Consider the following 19,196-nt stretch of genomic DNA (forward strand, 5'->3'; position numbering starts at 1 on the left):
GCTGGCTATCCAGTACAAAGAATATGACTAACAAAAGATTAGTGAGAAGTACCTCACACTATCACTGGCGATCCCGACTGATCTAGCCACATAATGGCTTGTCCCTTGTTGCCTTTGCGTTGCCTCTGCGCAGTCACTGCATAGGCCTAGCGTCACAGCTTCTAGGGACAATGTCACCCCTTCTGCTAATCGATTTGCCTCTTTGAGACTTCAATTCTTTCCTCCCAGTCTCACACCCCAACTTCCAGCTTCAGAAATCGACCTCTCTAGCAAAAATACAGATCTCCTCAAGGCTCTGCGCTGCCTCTACGTCAGCCTACGCTGCCCAGCGTAGCCTCTGCGCTGCCTCTCCCAGATCTCTCTCTGCCTCCTTTGCTGAGTATTCCCGGATCAGGAGAAATCTCCAACCGGAACTATCCCTGCCCCTCACTGCAAGAAATCACTTCGAATCTCACTGGCAACTACTGCGCCGCTCTCTTCAAAAATTCGATCAGGGACATCTTTTCCAAATGCCCATCAAACCTCCTCTTATAATCCTTCTGTTGAGAACCAACGACCCAGATTAGATTCTAATCAATGGCTCAGATCATTTTGGCTTGATCCTTGTCTTCTTCTAGAAGTTTCACCCACAGTTAGATTAATACCCTTTAATTATTTTAATTTCCTAAGTTTAGACTTAGGCACCCATTAAAAATAATTAATTATTTTAATAAAACTGTCTTCGGGTGGAATTTCCCAAAACGATTTCTGGGTATTGTGGAATACATGTGTCCAAGCCTCCCTGCAAATTTTGAGGCTTAGAGCACATTTGATGCTACTAGAAATCAACACTCCTTCTTAGTGAAGAATGTGCTCTAGTAATGCAACCTGCTAAAGCATCACCCTTGTTTGTAACATCTCCCTTTGAACTGCTAATGTTTGACGTCGCTGCCCACCAACTACTGCGCAAATGCTACATCTGTATTGCTGCTGACACTGCCACTGCCAATAATGCATATGTATTGCAACTCCCTCACAAATTCTGCATCCGTGCTGCTGCTGGCACTGACACTGCTAACACTGCATCTGTGCTGCAACCTTCTCCAACCGCTGTTGCTACTGCATCAGCAATGGAAAATCATCCAAAATTACTGAACAGGTGTTCAGTATGATGCATTTTGTTGCTGGAGTTCTGACTGCTACTAGTCTCCGCGTTGACCCTCCGAAGCCTCTGTGCTGCAGCTGACTTTGCTTTGTGCCAACTACATTGCTGCCAACTCTAGCTCTGCGCTGTTCAGTCTCTGGCGCTCCTAGCCACTGCAATTGTCACTCCAACACTCCTCTGTACCAATTGACACTGGTCCATCCTTCTACTTCTGATCTGGGCTCTTGTAGCAAGGTATTGATCAATGTTGCATTAATCATTATTGGGATATTATCGGCGAGGGGAAAAAATCAGAAAAAAATCGTAATATACAAAAATATTCATCTTTTTTCAAATTTTTAATATCTAAAGCATCTACAACATAAAATAAATACATTGACACATAAATATGATAAAAGAACTAATATATAAGATGTGTAATATCATTTTTAGTGTTACATCACACATAACAGTGAATCATGTCTTGAATAGTAAGTCCTGACTCCTGAGTCCCAAGTCAGCCTCAAAACATCAACAAAAAATATAATAATGTATCTCATATCATCAGTCATAATGTCATATACAATGAAATGAACCAAATAACTAAAGTCTAATACTACTGATTTCCTCTGCCCCTCTATATGTAGATGTCGGTGGAGTTGGCAGTGGACTTTGCTGTGCTCTAGAAGCTGAAGACTAGGAGCTATAGGAGGTAGACCACGTCCTCTACTGGTGATAGGGGTAGCTTGGGTAGGTTGTGTCACCTTCTCCTCCTCATAATTTTATTTATTTTATCTTGTCGTACGATTTTTTCCCAAAAAATCACGATTTTTATGAAAAAATCGCGATTATTTCAAAAAATCGCGATTTTTTCATAAAAATCACCGAAAAAAATACATGTATTTATCGTGTGATAATATTGCCAGTTTCAAAAAACAACGATTTTACGATATAATCGCGATTAGTGCAACACTGGTATTGATCCAAGAGGTGGACTTCCTCAAGGATCTTGACTATATGTAGTTCTTTCGAACTACAGTTCTATATCACCCCACCTCTGGGCAATCATGGCAAACTACTCCTCGATCTGTGCGGATGTAACCTTCAGATCATGCTTCTCATCCTTATCCTTCTTCTTCAAAGGACACTGTGTAGCGTAGTGACCAAGTTCACCACACCGGAAGCACTTGATCTTCGAAACATCTTTCTTCTTCTTCCGCTGCTCCTGCTATCCCTTAGATGCGAGTGCTGCATTCTCATCCTCCTCCTTCGGCTTCGTCCCACTGTTGCTACTGCTACTATCAAGTTTGCAGTTGACTAAGTCTCTCCACATCTCTTCCTGCTGAAGAGTGGCCCACATCCCTTCCCAATCTGGCAATCTCTCTTTGCCTAAGATGCTCTGGACAAACACTTTCCATTCTTCTGAGACTGAATTTAGGGCCAGCTTGTAAAGACTGCTATTAAATTTCAATCAGATTGACAGATTTCTTTTGTAAAATTCTATCAAGTTAATTCTATCAAATTAAATGCATTTGCGTACTTGATTCTTTGCGTACCTGAGTCTCCCATCTGGTGTCGATCACATTGCTCCAAGTTTGTTGGTTCCGTTACCAAACCCTCTGATTCCTCCCTGCCTATCTGGGATCAACCTCTGCGGTTCCCAAATCCAGAGAACTTCGAAATGGAAGTCCATTGGCCCCCGTGCCCAAAACTCCAAGAACAGTTGAAGATTTTCCAATTTTCAGTTCCAAAATCCAGCCCCTGGCTCATCCCTCCAACAGATTTATTTTTCCCTTTCTATGTATATCCCCCCCCCTTTGAAATCCTCCTTCCTCTCTTTAAATAGTAGAGGTCCCTTCACCTCTACATATCCGTTCACCGCCTTTATGAAAGGATATTATTTTTTGTTAAGCGGTGGTTGCTTTGTCATGCTTCTTGCCTTTAATTGAATCAGATCCTCTTACAACATCGAGTGGTATCACTTTTAATTATGACGGTTGGTATTTTAATTTATTAAATAGTATATGGCCATAATGATTTTAAATATTAAATATTATTTTATGTTTATAACATATCAGGTTTAATAATAAGGTTTATGGGTTTAGTTTATTTAATATACATTTTGGGTTATATATGAGCTGGTAAACCTATGAATAAACTCAACTATATTTCTTACTAAATGTATATTCCTTCTATTTACGAGAATTAGGTATTTAATTAACACTTTTGATAATTAATTCATTTATCTTATATTTAGACATTCTCCATGAATAGTCGATATATATATATATATCAATGTTTTTAAAACCGGAACCAGTGACCGGACCGGTCCACCTAATGAACCGGTTTACCGACCGGAACCGGTCTAACCGGGACTGGTTTGGTCTAAACGAACCGGTTTTAAAAAAATACATTAAATAATTAATTTTTAATGAAACAAAACTATTTTTAAGATGTAAAATCATGATTCCAAGCCAATAGAGACAAAATATGCAAAGTTTGCTCATTTATATACCATGTAAAGGTGAATACATCAAAATGGCACCGAGTGCAATACATATCATCAACAAAATAGCAAAATACATAAGAAATGAGGCTCTAAATGGCCTATAAAGTCCAAAAACAATGCTGCAACCTATGAGGCCATTGGCCTACTACAAGTCTACAGTATACACATGATCAATCATCAAGTTCATTACCACTACTAGACACAAGATCATCACCAGGAGCTACATAGACATCATCTGGTTCAGAGTCTGAGGATGCCTCAGCCTGATCTGCAACCTCAGTATCAATGCCACCAATGACAATAGAAGTGGACCTAATGGAAGCACGAGTTTGTCGACCTGCATGACTAGTGCCTTCCATTGGTTCTTTGCCTTTCCTTGATGCTGTTATTGATCCTGGTTCTGATGCCACCACATAATCTGCTTCATCCCCCGCCAAAGCCATGTCGATATCAAAATCAGCCTCAAACACAGGTTCTTCAGTCTCCTCCACCCATTCTGATGTTGGATCAATATCATCCAACACAATGGGATCTAGATCAGGAGTTTTTCTCATCATTTGGAGCTCTAATTGCATTTATTGTTTACCCCCAAACCATGAAATCCTGAAAACCATTAAGTCTGCTGAATTTTGAGTGAAATCTAAAATTCTAGTTTCTCCATATGAAATCCAATGAGGTCGAAACCACTCTCAAACATCCTGAGTCATTTCATGGTAATGTTAAAAATTTAAGTAAAAGGATGAAAATGAAAATTAATGGAAATGTCACTTTTACTTTAAGAATTTAACATTACCATTAATTGCCAACATTGTTAGGGTTGAAACACCCTTAGTCCCCCCCAAAACCCCTCAAACACAGTAAAAAACATGCTTTTTTAACTTTATGGTGGTTGTGCCTAAAACCGGCCGGTTTAGGACAAAACCGGCCGGTTTAGGACAAAACCGGCGGGTTTGTTACAAACCGGCCGGTTTTCACCGGTTAGGGCACAAAAATGGAGAAGTCAGCATTCAAACCGGGTTTTTTGGCCAGTTTAGACCGGCAGGCTTGCTAACCGGCCGGTTAGACCGGTAACCGGTTTTTAAAAACGGTTTTTAAAACACTGATATATATATATATATATATATATATATATATATATATATATATATATATATATATATATATATTAGTGCAATGTATATGATGCATGCATATGTAGCTATCATATGCATGCCTCACATGCATGCTAATATTGCTATGCTGTTCGTGATTTGAGATAAGTTGTTACACAACCTCACCATCTCGATAAGCTGAGGTGTTGACCCCACAGCTGCCAATGAGTCTCGGATCTCCTGAAGCTTCGTAAAGAATGGATCGTTGTGTTCCCCCTTCTGCATCTGCGTGGATGTCATCTTCTGCTCCAAGTACATCTTTCGCTGCTCAGAAGATCCTTCGTATAGCGTGGCCAAAGCTTTCCACATCTCCCGAGCAGTATCCTTGTCAGCAATGTGACATACTACATGATCCCTCACGCTGTCGAGGATGAACCTCTTGCCCTGCGCCATCTCGCCCTTGTACTTCTTGAGCGGATCTGGATCTGAGAGTACAACTACCACACTGTCAACGTAAGTTTTGAGATCGTTCTCATCTAGAAGGCATGAGATCCTTTCCTTCCAGATCACATAGTTGGATGCTCCCTCCAACCGATTTTGATCTCGCAACCCATTTGCGGCCATCTCTGCCAACGTGCTGTCGAACTACCTCCTCTCTCTTCTACGCAACACCGAGCTAGTCTACGCACTCCTTGTTGGAATTAGTAGATCAACTCCTCTTTATTGCTGCTCAGCTCTTGAGAAATCATACTTTTTGGCTGGAAGTCCTCTAAGGAAGAATTCCCTAATTTGTGTGTCTCTCTCTCCCACTGATGCTATTATGCCAACAACTGTTGCAAAATATCTGCGTCCTAGCTAAAGATTTGCTTTGCAAGGAAAAATTCGCTGCTCCCTTCTGCCTCTAAAAAGCTTCGATTTGGTGATCGAATTTCTTTATCGACTCACTCAGAGAAATCGATTTCTCCTCAAAACTTCGACCTTTTGGCCCAAGGATTGTGCTGCCTTCTGGGGATTCGAACAGTAATTTCTAACTCCTATTCCTTTTTGCTTCTGAGCTCTTCTGTTCACGATCTGTGCTCCAATACCATGTGAAAATTGGTTACCCGATTCCTACTGCAACAACTAATGTTAATTTGTCTAATTGTTAATTCGATTAAATAATTTACTTGATGTTTGCTACGACAAATATCAAATTAAATACACTACAAACTACACAAATAAAAAACTGTGGAAACTAAATACAACACAGGAGAGAAATAAATGTCACACATCTACAGAGTTATTTTTGGACAAACGTCCTTAGAAAAACCCAATGCGGGAAAACCGGTGCTACAACTAAGGGTTTATATTATTAAGAGTAGTTTTTTTAATACAATCTCTGGATGCCTTGCTGGCTATCCAGTACAAAGAATATGATTGACAAAAGATTAGTGAGAAATACCTCACACTATCACTGGCGATCTCGACTGATCCAACCACAGAATGGCTTGCCACTTGCTACCTCTGCGCTAACTCTGCGTAGGCCCAGCATCACAAGTTCTAGGGACAGCGTCACCCCTTTTGCTGATTGATTTGCCTCTCTAAGACTTTGATTCTTACCTCTCGGTCTCACACCTCGGCTTCTGGCTTCAGAAATTGATCTCTCCAACAAAAATACAGATCTCCTCAAGGCTTTGTGCTGCCTCTGCGTCAGCCTATGCTGCCCAGCGCTGCCTCTCCCGGATCTCTCTCTGCCTCCTCTAATGAGTATTCCCAGATCAAGAGAAATCTCCAACCGGAACTATCCCTACCCCTCATTGCAAGAAATCACTTCGAATCTCACTTGCAACTGCTGCGCTTCTCTCTTCAGAAATTCGAACTTTGATTTCCCACACGATGACTTTTCCAAATGCCCATCAAGCCTCCTCTTATAATATTTCTGTGGAGAACCAATGACCCAGATTAGATTCTAATCAATGGCTCAGATCATTTTGGCTTGATTCCCATTTTCTTCTAGAAGTTTCACCCACAGTGAGATTAATACCCTTTAATTATTTTAATTTCCTAAGTTTAGACTTAGGCACCCATTAAAAATAATTAATTATTTTAATAAAACTCTCTCTGGGTGGAATTTCCAAAAAACGATTTCTGGGTATTGTGGAATACATGTGTCCAAGCCTCCCTGCAAATTTTGAGGCTTAGAGCACATTTGATGCTCCCTGTTATGAATATAATTCATAACAAGTAAATAAATAAAATAAATGTAAATATTAAATAATCAAATATTGATTGCTTAGGTATATATATGCGGGTCCTCATTGTAACATTCATCACATATACATTTTTATATATAATAAATTATTATTACAAAATACCTTTAGTAAAATTCAAGAAGCATTTTAGCGATAAGAAATATCTTGTGTAGAAGTTACAACATGTCTAAAAAAAAAGTTATGTAGAGGAAGATGATAGCGAGGGTGAAAAAAATGAAACAAGGTGAAGCAGGAGAAGAAGATTTTGACCAAAATGATGACAAGGAAAACGAAGATGTTGCAGAAAATGATCAAGATAATGATTTCAATGAAGCTGATATAAATCAAGATGAAGATTATCTTGAGAAACAAGGAGATGTACAATATCATATTGATAACGAAGCTAATAAGATACACAATGCTGCATCATGTGAAACATTTCCTGCTCAACCGTTAGGGCTTCCACAGTTCAATGCAAAACATTTAGCTACAGGAAAAAGGCACATTGCCATGAAAGTTGTCGAGACTCCTTTGCATAAAAAGGCTGCACTTGGACCCCGGGCTTCCTTCACTTCAGCAAGGTCAAGTGCTAAAGCCACAGAGGAACTGCAGAAGGCAAGCCAGTCAAATGATGCACATGGAAAGAATTGTGCTGCTGCACCTGCAATAGTTACAAAGAATCTGTCTAAAGGTCATAAACGTATGAAATATACACATGGAAATGTTATGCCAGCTAACTTGACAAGGCCTTCATCTCACAGAAACTTGCCAGCAAAGATAAAAGAAAATTTTGGCATCACAAGTAAATCTGCTCCATCACCAAATTCTTCTGCATCTGACAATTTGAGTTCTGAAAAATGTCCAACTTCTTCTTGTACTCCTGGAAAGCTAAGGAAGGCTCTATTTGAAATACCAAAAGAGGTTGCAAATGGGACAACAGACTCGTATAGAAATGGGAACCTTCTCGGTACTCCTTGTGCGCAATTTTTTCATGGTACACTTGCATTTCATTCTTCAATGGTTTCTGCTACCTTGACAGGCAACAGTTCATCATTTCTGACTTACGTTTCAGAGCAACAACTTCAGATCTGTTACAAGTATTTTCTCAGACCCCATTTCATTATAATGGCAGACAACAGGTCACTGAATGCGGACAATAGGTCACCGATTCCAGAAGGATGTTTGTTGAACGAAATCATCCTTGAAAACCCTTTGGACGATGAGTACACCGATTCTGAAAACTGCGACAATGGCAGCGTACCCTTGGACATAAACGATATTGAAACCGGCCTAGAAGAGTGATTTTCAGATCATGAGAGATTCATGTTCGAAGACTATGTGAATTCACTAGTTTGCCAGATCGTTCATGATATTCTTTGTACTGGTGGTCGTGATTTTGTCTGTCGAGTATGTGATATTGGCACCAAAGCTCAAATATTTGCACTCTCTGGCCATGAGAACACTGTGTATTCAGTTTTTACCCAAGTAATAGATCCTCAAGTGGTGACCGGGTCTCATGATATTACAATCAAGTTATGGGACCTTGCTGCAGGAAAAACAAGGTTTACTCTCACGTATCATAGAAAATCTATTCGAGCAATTACAAAACATCCATTTGAGCACACTTTTGCATTTGCATCGACTAATAATAAAAAATTAAACAACAAAAGTCGCTTCTTGCAGCCGTCGCTGCCATCGAAGTCTAGAAGCATTGGTGCTACTTCAACCACACAACGTTGTTGCTCGGAGCAAGAAGTTACGTTGCCATCACTGTTCCCCTCGCTATCTTTGCTGCATGGTCTATTGAGCCTGTTAGAGTCAACTGTGCTGCAGACAACCCCCACACCCGACACACTGTTGACCTGTGCATGCGGCGTAAATTGTGGTGGGCCGAGTAGTTGAAAAGTCGTGCCCTTTTAATTTGGGTCACCATCGATTAATTCCGTGGCATTTTGATACACCGATTGGTCCATATATAATTAGGTTGATATATATAATAAATCAAACTAAATTCATATAGTTTAATTAATTAAAATTATATAATTAAATTAATTAAACTATTTAATTTAATATATATATATATATATATTATATAAAACATACTACAAAAAAATTATTAAAAAAAAGTAGAGTTATTTAAATTTTTTTAGAGTTATTAATAAAAGAAATTAGAGTTATTAAAAAAATAAAATCGATAACCCTGGATTCAAGACAGTGTTACCAAGCGAATTATACAGGCAGAGGTGCCAATGCTGTTGAGTTACATATGCCGATATGACAAATGCAAACTGAAGGAAATTGTCGACAATAAGCTTTGAGGACAAAGCTTCTGAAGGAAGGGACTATGTTATGAATATAATTCATAACAAGTAAATAAATAAAATAAATGTAAATATTAAATAATCAAATATTGATAATGTTAAATAGTCATAAAGTTAAGTGAAAAGGTATGTCTAAAAGACATGCCCAGTGACGAAAAGACACATGATTAGGTATATATATGCGGGTCCTAATTGTAACATTCATCACTTATCCATTTTTATATATAATAAATTATTATTACAAAATACCTTTCGCATATTTTTACATTCAAGCCAACAAGATATCAGTTTTGATGCTTCACTACTAGAAATCAACTGTAGGAATTTACAGGGTAAGTTCCTCAGACAAAACACCAAAGGACACCGATCACAAATAGATCACAGATCAATACACTAGTATTGTTGATGTGGTTAAAACCCTCAAAGAGGGAAACAGTCCACGGCCTGAGCCAACGCGACCACTTCAGGCAATTTATTAATAAAAGAATGAAAATTTACGTAAGCTTCTCTCATGAATAGTTACCCTACAAATGACCCTCCATGCTCTTTAAATAGAGATCATGGACCAATCGGGTGTTAAGCCATGGATCAAGTGTCGGTAATACTGAGGAGAGAGAATCGTCGGATCACTACATATCGTGACTGTCGGATTGCAAGTTACAAAAGTACATAGTAAAGAAACACACTTTACCTAACTCTACACTAGACCAAGTTATACTTAACTATTTCCTATGTGTCGGAATATCCTAACATCCCCCTTAAGAACAACTTGGGATAGGATTGAAGGATGGACAAATATGACACAATAGGAGAAGGAAGGAGGCATTAGAGCCTATCCCCCCTTAGTGACAACTTCCTGAACTCCAACCATAAATCGAAGTTTAGTAAACTTCGCCTCTGTGAGAGCCTTTGTAAAGATGTTTGCAACTTGATCATCTGTTGAACAATATTGCACTCCAAGAACATGGTCATGAATGAGCTTTTTGGTGAAGTGCACGTGCAATTCAATTTGTTTGCTGCGCTGATGTTGGACTGGATCTTTGCATAGTTGAATGGCACTTTGATTATCACACCAAAGTGTAGTCAGATGGTGCTGCTGAAAGCCTAACTCTGATAGGATCTAACGAAGCCACAGGGCTTCCTTACTAGCTTCTACGACACCACGATACTCTGCTTCTGCTGGAGAAAGAGAAATGGCACTTTGTCTCTTGCAAGCCCATGTAATAGGTCCTAAACCAAGAGTGAACACATAACCTGCAGTAGACTTTCGATCATCAGGGTCACTAGCCCAATCGGAATCAGTGAAACCAACCAATAGAGGAGATGCTTCTGCACTGTAATGAATCCTGAACTGAACTGTACCTCGAACATAACGAAGTATTCTTTTAGCTGCTTTCCAATGACTTTCATATGGGTTTTGCATAAACCGAGCAATAAGGCCAACAACAAAGGAAAGGTCAGGACGAGTATGGATTAGATACAAAAGTTTTCCTACAAGTTGACGGTATAAGGTAGCATCAACTTCAGGTGAAGTACAAGTGACTGAAAGTTTGGCTCCAGACTGAAAGAGAGAAGGGGCTGGCTTACAGTCTTCCATGTGAAAATGGCGTAGAAGATCACAGGCATACTTGGACTGGGAAAGGCAAATACCTTCCTTGGATTGCAAGACTTGAAGACCAAGAAAATAATGCAAGTGTCCTAAGTCTGTCATTTCAAACTTCTTTTTAAGGCTGGATTTCACACGGTTTGTAAGGTTGGGATCACTACGAGTAAGGATAAGATCATCAACTTAAAGAACAAGAATGATAAGAGACTTTCCCACTTTCTTGGTGTAGACAATATTGTCAGAATGACACCTAGGAAAGCCAGTTTCTAAAAGAAAGCTATCCATTTTGGCATACCAAGCCCGAGGAGCTTGCTTGAGACCATAAAGGGATTTCTTAAGCCGACATACAAGACTGGAGTTTGTTTGAATAAAGCCAGTAGGTTGCTCCATATAGATTTCTTCATGCAAGTCCCCATGCAAGAAGGCAGATTTAACATCCATATGATGGACTTCCCATTTGAAAGAGGCAGCAAGGGAAAGAACAAGGCAGATAGAGTTCATTTTGGCAACAGGGGAGAAGGTTTCAGTATAGTCGATGCCTTCAACCTGTGAAAAACCCTTAGTAACAAGACGAGCTTTATGTTTATCAACTTTTCCATCTGGTCCATACTTGGTTCTGTAAACCCATTTGCATCTAACAAGTTTTCACCCCTTTAGTAGAGGAACAAGATCCCATGTATCGTTTGCCAATAATGAACGATATTCTTCATTCATAGCTGCGCCCTAATCTGCATGGCCTAAAGCTTCTGCAAAGGTGTCAAGATCATAATTCGCTGAAGCTTGAGCTAGTAAAGAAGAGGCTCTATCGAATTGAGAACATGTACGTCGCTGATCTGTAGGATCACCGGCAAGAGCACCTGCTGCATCCCGAGTAGCACGGACCCATTTTGGAAGCTGAGGAGTTGAAGAAGGATCCTGAGAAGGTGGGGGAGGATTGTCATCCTCGCTTTCATCATCTGAAGAAGAAATATTTTCAAAAGTAGAAGAGATAGAGAGAGGTGGCACATCTGCCGAACTAGGCTCATAGGTCGATATATTTTCAACAAACTTTACATCTCTTCTAATGATAACATTTTTGGACTTAAGTGGAATAAGTCTATATCCTTTGACATCTTCTGAATATCCAACAAAAATACATTGTTTACTCTTAGGTTCTAAAGCTTTATGTTTCTCATCTGGAATATGGGCCCATGCTTCACTTCCAAAAACACGAAAGTGACTTACATCTGGTTTAATTGAGCTCCATGCTTCTTTTGGAGTGATATTCTTTAAAACCTTGGTAGGAGTGCGATTTATTATGTAATTTGCACAGTTAATTGCTTCTGCCCAAAAATTAAGACTAAGTCCTTTAGATTGAAGCATACAATTAGCCATTTCCTTTAAGGTGCGATTCTTCCTTTCAGCTACACCATTTTGTTGTGGAGTATATGGAATAGTATGTTGCATTTGAATTCCATTCTCAGTGCAAAAGTTGATGAATTTGTTGTTAACATATTCTCCGCCATTATCAGATCTTAGCTTAAGAATTTGATGTCTAGATTGTTTTTCAACAAAGGCCTTAAAGGCCAAGAACATGTTAAATACTTCACTCTTGAGTTTTAAGAAGCATATCCAAGTGCGTCTGGAGAAGTCGTCAATGAAAGTTAAGAAATACTTGTAGCCAGAGAATGAAACATCTGGAAGTGGACCACATAAATCACTATGTACAAGCTGTAAAGGGGCTGAGGCGTGCCAAGAGGCTCGTTTTTCAAAACTATCCTGATGATGTTTTCCGAGTACACATCGGGAACAAACACCATCTCTGCAAGATACAATGGGAAGACCTGTCACCATATTTTCTTTACATAGATTCTGAAGGGAGCGATAGTTTAAGTGACCAAATCGCTCATGCCAAAGTTTGCTCACTTCATCACTATGAGCAACAAATACCGAGGGAAGATTTGATGACCCAAAGTTGTTAAACTTATACAACCTTGTAGAATCATTAGCAATGCCAGTAGCTAAAATCTGTCTAGGATCTCTTAGGTCCTTAATTACAACATCATGAGGTGAAAATTCAACGGTTTTACCTTTACCTGAATGAGTTATTTGATATATAGATAGAAGGTTGCAGGATAAGGTTGGAACACATAATACATCATTAAATTGACCATTGTCTATATGAACAGTTCCAGTCCCTATAACACTAAGAGATCTATCATCACCAACATATATATTTTTGGTGTTACAATCATTTAAAAAAGAAAACATGGCTTTGTTTTTGGCCATGTGATAAGAAGCTCCAGAATCAATGAGCCACTCATGAGAATTAGAAAAAGAAGATACATTTAGTGCATATCCAGACCGAGATGTTTGACAACCACATGCAAAAAGTGCTATTACTGAAGATGAAGTTGAAGTTGAAGAGTGCTCCAAATGGATGTTATGTTTCTTCATTGCTGCTTCCAAGGCTTCCATCTTCTTAAAGCATTTGGATTCTAAGTGGCCATCTCGATTACAAAAGTGGCAATGTCGATCAGTCTTCTTCCCTTTGTTTTTATTTGCCTTATCATTTTGTTGAAATGATTTTTCATTTTGAGGCTGAAATTGCTTAGGACCCTTGTTTGGTTTAGGACCATTCTTTTTAGGATATGACTTCTTAGTATTCTTTGAATTTGGTTACTGTTGGGCAGCTAAGGCTTTCTTAGAAGAGTTTCTAAGATTAAGAAGACCAAGGTGTAAGAGTTTTTCTTGTTCTCTTATTAAAGAATCACAAAAGGAATCAAAGGAAGGGGACTTGTAGTCTTGTCCTTGAGAAATAAAGGCTTTTCTTTTAGAATGGAAGGTGGAAACAAAGACAGAATAGGCTGGTCCCAACTTAGTAAGAATGGAATAGATAAGGTTACCATCTTCTTTCTTAACCTTAACACCTTCCAAGAGAAGTTTAAGGGTCTTGAACTTGGACAAAAAATCTTCAATGGAAGAAAAATTATTGGGGTCCAATGTAAGTAACTCATTTTCGAGTTGATGGGCTCTAAGTTCATTTTTTAATTCCAAAAACTTTAGTGATCTGTTTCATTGCTTCATTAGGAGTATCAAGTTCTGCGATATGGAATCTAAGGTCTGGAGAAATAGACATCCCTATCAACCCACGTGCTTGATCTTGCCTATTTTCCCATTTGGCTGCTTTATCTTCATCTTTCGGTTTCGTTTCTTGGCCTGAGGCTATTCTTTCAAGACCTTTACTTCTAAGTAAATCCACAATGTAGGACCACCATTGGAAGTAGTTGGTGCTATCAAGAATAACTTGGCATGGACTTTCCATTTTAACAGAAACTGAAGCTGTAGATGCTGAAAATAAGTGTTCCAATGGAAAGATCTCAAAAAAATAGGCTGATAAAAAAAAACGGCTCTGAAAACGGCTTCCAGATGAAGAAGTTATGGCTTTTTGAAGAAAAGTTGTTGAAGATGCCGACAAAGTGCGGGAATGTGCAGAAATGAATGATAATGTTATATTTAAAAAAAAATCTGCCCCCTTTCCAAACTTAATCTAATTAGCTCAACAAAGAGAAAGACTTGAACTCAAGACCTCTATTCTCATAAAGTAACTTTGGACCAAGTGAGCTAGTTTAAAAGGTTAGTAATTTTTGGAAAAGAGGAATGGGGTTTTTTTTTTAGTCACCGAAGTTTTGGGGTGCATGCTTGCTTGAGAAAGCTCTTTTTTGCCTACAAAACAAAAACCACTAAACCCAAAACGGACATACGGAAAAAAAACAGACCTTATGGTTTGATGTTAGATTTACCCGGAAACTAACAATTTTCCTCAGTCTTTTTGATTTTCCGAGATCACACAAAGAGCATAGGTATGAGAAAAAAACTTCCTTTTTATTTCTGATTTGCCTAGATCGCAAAGAGTTGCGGGGCAAAGAGCATACATAGAAATGAAAGGTGTAGATTCGGTAATAAAAAACAAAGAGATAAATAAACCGAAATAAATAGAGAGAAAAAAAACTAGAAACTGCAAATAAACATTGTATACCTCCAGATCTTAAAAATGATGTAGCTAGGGCTACCAGAAACCTTTTCGTGTGAAACAAAAGGGGTTCCTCACTGGAACAGATGCTCCTAACACAATAGAGCAGTCCTCTGGCCCAAAAGCAGTCAGAAACAATAGATCTAGGAAACGACAGTCGGATGCAGTTCTACCGGCTTCAGATTTGGATCACCAACGGATGCGACCCTCAAATAGTTTTGATACCATGTAGGAATTTATAGGGTAAGTTCCTCAGACAGAACACCAAAGGACACTGCTCACAAAAAGATCACAGATCGATGCACTAGTATTGTTGACATGGTTAAAACCCTCAAAGAGGGAAACAGTCCACGATTTGAGCCAACATGGCCACTTCAGGCAATTTATTAATAAAAGAATGAAAATTTACATAAGCTTTTCTCATGAACGGTTACCCTACAAATGACCCTCCATGCTCTTTAAATAGAGATCATGGACCAATTGGGTGTTAAGCCACAGATCAAGTGTCGGTAATACCAAGGAGAGAATGAACCGTCAGATCACTACATATCATGACCGTCAGATTGTAAGTTACAAAAGTACATAGTAAAGAAACACACTTTACCTAACTCTACACTAGACCAAGTTATACTTAACTATTTCCTATGTGTCGGAATATCCTAACATCAACAACCTACAGTGGCAGAAGCTTGGAATACACCTTAATCCTAACCGAATAGGTACCTTGGTCAAATATCTGGTCCATAGTAATGTGTGTGCTGAGACTCTTCATAGAACATGTCAATTTGAGTTCATCCTTGTATCTATGTGTACAATTATAAATACCTCCCTAGTTAAGAAGGAGTGTTGAGAAATGTAACTCGTATTGGTCTTCATAATTAATATATTTGTCAAAAAGAAAGAAAAGAAAAATTCATTGTAAAAAGAAAAATTATTTTTAAGCATGGGTTGCATGGTTTGTTTATTTTTGTTTCTAAGTCAAAAGCACCCATTGAGTCCTCTAGTGTTTGTGTCTTAAGTCTAAATCAAAGTCATTGTGTAAAGACCTTTCTTGGGCTCATTGTGTCAAAGAAAGAGAATATTTTTATGTCAAAATTATGTCTTGTCCTCCTAAATCAAGTCGGCCTTGCCACCTATCAATTCAGCCTCTTCAACTGTTCAAACTTCATGTTAGCCTATTAGTGGAGCTTCCAATTATAAAAGCAAGCAGTGATGAAGTTCAATCTCCAATTCTAGAAGTAAAAAGAAGTGTGAATTCATAAAGAAGAGCGTACAAGAAGTAAAGGAAGCCATGCAAAGGAGATTGGAAGTCTAGTAAAGATCTGCAATTCATCATTTTCTATCACTCATACGAAAAGTCTAAAATACTGCAAGAACGAAGCTACAAGACTGTAATGATTGGCCGAAAATTGCAGAAGTGGAAGAAAGGCCAAGACCATAGATGTTCTCCATGTTTTGACTTTAGAAGTTTGACTTGATGGATGGAGGAAGGTCCAAGTCTTGGTCAAAAGGTACTTGGTTGTCTCACTTTGACTTGTTTCTACTAGTAGAAGATTTTGACTGGGTTTTCCCCTCCTTAGGGGTTTTGCCCTGACCGAGTACCTACTTCTGGTGTCCATTTGTCTTTAATGATCTTCATATTTTTTGTAGTTGTTTGATGATAAAGGACATAATAATAATACGGAGAAGAAGAATCTAAAAAAATGTCATAGGCAACTATCAAGGTGAAGAGAAATCAATTAAATAAGCCCTGTTGTTGCCGCCTTGCACACACACCTAAGTTAGTGAGAAAAAGCCCTTAACCCCATAAGGTGTGGTTGGTGGCAATACTAAGAGATGGGGTTGCCACCTATTCCCAACTCTCTCCTAGGTAAGCTAAGGGGGGTGGTCCCTAATGAAAATTAGATGAAAAAGGATATGAGGCCTCTAGGAGATGTGAAAATTTCAAAATAGAAATCCAACTGCAGTAACTGATATTATTTCTTCTACTTATTAATCCAGAAATAAGTTATTCACAGTGTTTCTACAACAAATATTGAAATATTAATAAATTCTACTGCAGCCTTCACAAATAAAATATCGCGGAAAGTAAATGTAAAGAAAAATACTAGCTCAAGGATAATCACAATGATAATTATTTTTGGACAATCATCCCCGAAAAAACCCAATGCGGGAAAACCAATGCAACAGATAATTGTTTCTTTATTAATCTTTAGCAAAAATCTCATGTACAAGATGCAACTAGCAGAATAGAAAAGATATCTTTGTGAGAATTTTACAGAGAACTTTCTCACACTCCTTGGCGAGATTATGATTTGGGAGAGGACCTGCTGCCCCCTCTGTCACTCACTGCGTCAACTTCTGTGTAAGCACTGTGCAATCCCAACGTCTCAGCCTCTGAGCTGTCCCTCTGCATCACAGCTTCTGCGCTGTCTCTTCTCTACTCTGCTTCTTCTGCTCTTGCCTCTCGACTGCTGCTGATACCCTCTCTCCTCCTCACCTGCAACTCTCCCTCTGAATCGATTTCCTCTTGTCGAACTTCGACCAGTGAGGAAATCGATTTTACTCGGGTAACTGAGTATCTGCCTGGTGTATTTTCCAAATGCCCATCGAAGTCCTTCTTATAATCCTCCAGTTGAGTATTCAACGACCCAGATTAGATTCTAATCAATGGCTTAGATCATATTGACTTGATCCTTGTCTTCTTCTAGAAGTTTCACCCACAGTTAGATTAATACCCTTTAATTATTTTAATTTCCTAAGTTTAGACTTAGGCACTCATTAAAAATAATTAATTATTTTAATAAAACTGTCTCCGGGTGGAATTTCCCAAAACGATTTCTGGGTATTGTGGAATACATGTGTCTAAGCCTCCCTACAAAATTTGAGACTTAGAGCACATTTGATGCTACCAGAAATCAACACTCCCTCTTAGCGAGGAATGTGCTCTAGCAATGCAACTTGCCGAAACATCACCCTGTTCTGTAACATCTCTGTCCATGCTGCTGATGTCTGACATCACTTCCTACCAACTACTATACAAATGCTACATCTGTACTATTGCTAACCCTGCCATTGCCAACACTGCATCTGCACTGCAACTCCCTCTCATTTCCTGTCACTGTAACTGAGAAATCACTTGTTTCTGCTACTGAAACGGATTCTCTACCATACCCATCTGCTCTCTGAACTGAATGAACTTAGCTCTTCCTAGAGCCTTTGTGAGTATGTCTACTACCTGATCTCTTGTGGGGACATACTGCAGTTGTACTGCCCCACGCTGAACACAGTCTCTGATAAAGTGACATCTGATATCAATATGTTTCGACTAGTTATGAAATACTAGATTCTCAGAGAGTTTGATACAACTTTGATTATCGCAGTAAATCCTGATTGCTTCCATCTTTTTTCTGAACAAACTCACAAGCAGTTTTCTAAGCCATATAGCTTCACATGTAGCTGTGCTTGTTGCCATATATTCAGCTTCTGCTGAGCTCAAAGCTACCGACTTCTGTTTCCTACTGCACCAAGAGATCATTCCTGATCCAACACTGAAGCAGTACCTAGAGGTACTTTTCTGGTCTACTGAACTACCTGCCCAATTTGCATCTGTGAATCCATCCAATCTGACGTCATCTCCTTGGGAGTATTTCAACCCATATCCGACTATTCCATGCACATACCTAAGAATGTGCCTAGCTGCTGCCAAATGCACCCTTTTCTGTTCCACCATGAACTGACTAAGGGTATTGAGAGCGAAGCAAATGTATGGCCTTGTGTTGACCAGATATATGAGTGACCCAATGAGCTGTCTATACAAGATGGGGTCCACCTCATCTCTTGATGCATCTATTTTCTTCCAGTTGGTGATCATGGGTCTACAATCCTGCATTTTGAATCTCTTTAGAATCTCTGTAGCATATCCTCCTTGCCCAAGGAAGATCTCCCCATTCTTCTGCCAAACTTCCAAAAAATATTGCATCAATCCCATATCCTTCATGTCAAATTCTGCTTCAAGATTCTTCTTGCAGTCCTGTATGAGCCTAGATGGCCCTGTTAGAAACAAGTCATCCACATATAATACTAGAATAAGTGGCTCATTCTCTACCATTAAATAGTAGAGATTAGGATCAACCTCACTCTTGACGAATCCTAATTACTGCAAGTAACTATCAATCCGACCATACCATGCTCTGGGTGCTTGCTTGAGCCCATACAAGGCTTTTTTTAACCTGCATACATGAGTTCTATTTTCATGAGTTTTGAAGCCTTTGGGTTGTTCTATATACACCTCTTCTTCTCT

At 39.0% G+C, this 19,196-nt stretch overlaps 1 protein-coding gene across 3 annotated transcripts in view; it reads left to right on the forward strand.

Annotated features, from left to right (window-relative positions):
• The window catches only part of LOC149260428 (oxidoreductase, zinc-binding dehydrogenase family protein), a 305,468-nt gene that overhangs the window by 274,874 nt on the left and 11,398 nt on the right, over positions 1-19,196 (forward strand). The gene's annotated exons all lie outside the window — the stretch shown is intronic.

This window comes from Pinus tabuliformis, chromosome 6 (assembly GCF_031772625.1).
Source record: "Pinus tabuliformis cultivar Carrire ecotype Pingquan chromosome 6, CPIR1, whole genome shotgun sequence".
In the NCBI taxonomy this organism is placed as follows: domain Eukaryota; kingdom Viridiplantae; phylum Streptophyta; class Pinopsida; order Pinales; family Pinaceae; genus Pinus; species Pinus tabuliformis.